This window comes from Austrofundulus limnaeus, unplaced genomic scaffold, assembly GCF_001266775.1.
Source record: "Austrofundulus limnaeus strain Quisiro unplaced genomic scaffold, Austrofundulus_limnaeus-1.0 Scaffold37, whole genome shotgun sequence".
Classification (NCBI taxonomy): domain Eukaryota; kingdom Metazoa; phylum Chordata; class Actinopteri; order Cyprinodontiformes; family Rivulidae; genus Austrofundulus; species Austrofundulus limnaeus.
Window position 1 is genome coordinate 1,800,682 of NW_013952439.1, and position 4,574 is coordinate 1,805,255.

Sequence of the window (4,574 nt, forward strand, 5' to 3'; positions counted from 1 at the left end):
AAGAGAAACACAGTTTGTCATTAAGACTTACATTTTGTTTGAGTCCTTAGACCCAAATAGTCTATTTTAGCATATTTTGGTCTAGAAAATCAATGCTTTCCAGTCAGTGTGGATTACAATACTTCAGATCATCACAACAACAAACACACAAAAAAAACTTAATATACAGCCCCCTCTTGTTTTTACATGGATAGTCACATTAGTCTTCTCAAACAGGAGACCTAGACTCACTTCTGAGAGGTCACCACTGCTTTACTCCATATTAGAAAACAATAAAGTCTGTGATTTCAAATGTTTGTGTGACTAAACCTGAGTATTACACTGTGTACTGTATATGTACAGTCATGTTTAAATATGTGTACCTGTCTGGTCTCTGCATTTTGTACACCAGCAATTGTATATAGTGGCATAAACTGCAAAATACTTCTTTTTTCAAACCAGTTTTTGWGACAGGTATGAAATGTGCACGCATCGAAAAATTCACTTTGGTTTTAGACCTTAGCCAACAACAGCGCATTCTAACTTAATAGTGTACCGACAATATAAGCCTTAACGCCTTGAAGCAAACACTGGTTTTTAATGCAAACTTGCCTCAGTTATTAAAAGTTACAGAGTGAGTGATAATGTAGTRAAACAGATCACAATTCAACACACCTGTGCTTTGGGAATATTAARGGTTGGTCATTAAATCAACTGACAGACATTTCAGTAAAAGACAGTGTTCCTGAAATTCCTCGTGTCTTAAAGGAGTAGAATATCACTTCGGTGATGACCAGACTGTCAAATAGTTATCAGTTAGTATGTTGTTAGTCAAGACATTAGTCATACAGCAGAGTGTAGAGAAAAGGTAAAAGTTTTGCTCCTGGATAGGCTAAAGGCTAACCAAACAAATATTTATGTGCGATTTAGCATTAGTGAGGCTATTTAGTTAGTAAATGATCAGTAAGTGAAGCTGACTTTTCATTAGCTTTACCCAACACTGGCAAATGTTTATACTAACAYTGACTACAAACTTGCCTCATGACACAAATGCATGTTGTTGAGCTTAGACGGACTGATGATGCTGAGAGGCGCAAAGTAACACAGGCATCGTTTGGTTGAGAAAGCAACAGTATAATCATTTAATGTTAGCTAATGTAGCGTTCCTTCACACCGGTATGACAATTTAGCGAAAAAGTYGTTTTATAGGTCTGATAAATAAGAAAAATAACAGGCTCCAGTTTGGAAAGCAGTTAGCCTAGCATGGATCAACATTTTGCCTCAGTCTTCAAACTCCTGGCTCTATGACTGATGTCATGATCAATAAGGTACCAACTACTGGTAATTATTAGAATATCATTCAAAAAATGACCAGACTATACCTTTAAAATAGCGACAAACATCAAACACAAATCTTGCTAAAATCTTGTCATAAACTTGATCATCAGTGTCTCTGTGGCACCAGTTGTGATGTCTACATTAGGTTGCTAGTATGCCGACAACGACAAATAATAGACACCAGTTCCTGGATCAGATTAGGCTTTTAGACCAGTTTTGTGTTTGTTGTTTAGTCGCTGGCAGTCTACAGTGTGTGAATTAAAGAAATCCTTTATCCTTGTAAATATACAGTTCATTGCATGACCACCCACGTGCTGAATCATTTATAAAATACATTTGACAAAGCCACCCAAGAACAACTTTGGCATGTTTTATTAGGCAAAATATATTCAAAAATATTGAAATCCCCATTAAAATAGCATAAAGCAGACATATCAGTTTAGAAGAAATAGATGCACTTAACCAAGGTGCACGGGTTACGACACAAATTATCTGAATATATGAACAACTCAAGTGTTGCATTTCTATATATACTGTATACGCACACACACATACACACGTGTGACTATATACAGAGAGGACATGATGCTTACTGCTGTACACAGGGTATCTGTGCACTTTTATATAGCACGCAAATGTCCCTGCAAATTAACAACTGTACCCAGTAAGAGTTAGTACATACCAATGGGCTACTCCCAGTGACACACAGTGTCACAAACATTATGGCATCGACTCCCCCCCTTTATTTAAAAATAAAACTATATTCATAATATACATTTCATATTTTGTTACATTCAAGGTATAGATACAATTTGTATCAACAAGCAAAAGTCAATTCTAGACATTTGTGGCCTAGTTGTTTGCGGCATACAGAAAAGGAATAAACGGCAGCACAATTCTGTTCTTTAGTTCAACTTTCCAATTATATTAGACAATAAAATACTTGATTAAAGCACTTTTGCAGTGATAATGACTTATTTTGTTGTGGAAGTAGTCCATTGAACCGAAAAAAATACAGTGCCTTTTTGGATTTTGCAAACAATTTAGGATAAAAGCAAAAACTCCAAGTTAAACAGTCAAGTTCTTTTGTTTCTATTTTTTATTTTATTTACACTAATGGTAAAGAATGCGTTTTGTTTTTGGACTTCAGTAAAGTCATTATTGTAACACCAGCTTCGAAGTTGTTTAAACTTGTTTAAATTTATTTCTTATATAAATATTTAGTATTTTGTTTAACGAGCTTGAGTTTAATTCTAACAGGATTGAATAGCTAATGGCTAGTCTAAGTGGAACCAAAAGCAAAATTAACTGATGCTATTTAAGAACTTCTCAATCTCAAAATTTCAACATGATTTCTGTTTAATATTTTATAAAGCATTTAAGTCATCATTTTCCAAATAACCACTAAGCACATTTTAAATGACCAGATAGTGAAGAATTGACATTAATATAAAAGGTTTGTAAAATGGATGATAATTGTCAGGGGGGGAAAAAGACTGGAAAAACAACAACAGGAAATAAATTGGTGTGTTGCTATCGTAAAGAAAACTGTCTGCCCCTTTAATTTTCAAAATTAGCACATTTTAAGATGACTTTGAATATTTAAAAGAATCACTGCCCATCTCTGGCAGCAGTCCACTTTGGTCTTGGTCCCACTCAGACCAGCTACTAGCTTGTCAATCAGGTCAGATCTAACTATACTTTTACAAATTAATTAAAATAGTTCAAACTATCAGCAACAGGTAAGATACTGTTTATATCCAATCCACAGAACTCTACTTGAAAAGATCTTTATCACTGTAACAGATACCGGTACTGTATTGTAGGCAATGGACTACTGTGATCAGATTAAAATAAGCTCTTAATCTCAGTTAAATGTAAATTATAACCAATTAAATTTTATTTGGTTTCCCAATCAGCTGTTATTTATGTAAGACTTTTGTCCACAAAGAACATGATTTTAACTTAACTATCTCAAGGAAAAAGGGGGATGGCGCGCAAACTTTGAGCCAAATGCCAGAAACAACCTTGACAGCAGCCTTGCAATCTGATTGTTTCACATGAAGAAACATTTAGGCAGTTTGTTTCACCTTCTCATGAACAGACAGACAGCCTGAAGTGGCCTCGTCTTTTTTCATGAAAAAACAAAGTCAGCAAAGCCCAAAACTCGTTTGAGCGGAACACATTCAGCTTTTTTTTGTTCTCTTTATGTCTGTTCATATACCACATGTTGACCTAAATATTATAAAGAAATAGATTTGTAAGCACCACCAATAAGACAAAGTCAGGCTCCCATAGTTCGCCCGATAAAGAGTAATACCACTCACTTTAAAAATTTATACAATTTCTTTTTTTTTAATTTCATGAACACAAATACACACAAATTTGCAGCATCGTTAAAGCATCGTCTGATGTTGCTTCATTTACTACACTTATATCTTTTATTTAAATAATAAAATGCCACRACAAACTATTCATAATGGCATTTTTGCTAACTTTATTTTTCTTTAAAATCAATTTGATGAGTTTTTTCATATACCAAATCATGCACTTTAACATTTCTGACTAGTGAATAAAAGTGGCATTTCCMTTTAAAAGCATTCAAAGCATAGACCTGCAACAGGGGTTAGCTTCCASGGTGCAACCTTATTGTTTTAAGTGTATTTTTCACGTCTTTGGGTGGGAGCAAAAAAAAAAAGGTAAATGCTCACTTAAGAGAAGTTTGACCTTCTTGGAATATCAGTGTTCATAAAACAAAAAAGATGTGCCCTCATGGGGAAAATTTTAAAGATCCAATATGGTTTGGCAAAAAAAAATGTTCAAGTTTTTTTTTTTGATCTTCGGCAACTTGGATCCCTCAGACGATCCATCAAAGTTGCATCATGTAGAAGCTCCCCCWTCGTAGCTCACTGTTCAATATCTCAAGGTGCAAAGAGTGAAAACACACAAAAAGTACAAAGTGTTCTGATGTCAACTGTACAGAGCTAACTGTAGGTACTACATGKTACATGTAGGAGTTTCACAAAATATATCACTACTAGATCARAGTACACTGTAGCCAGTAACGAGTACCTGGCATGAATAAAGTTAAAATTRGAAAATTGAAAGCATCCTGAGAGCAATGWGCAGCAAGGCACAGCCAAACCTTCCCATGGTACTTCAACACTGGCTGTATATGTGTGCGTACTGTATTATTGTACGCTTGTATTTCGGCAGTCTGAACACTCACAACAGTCCAAAAGGGAAAGGTTACCTCT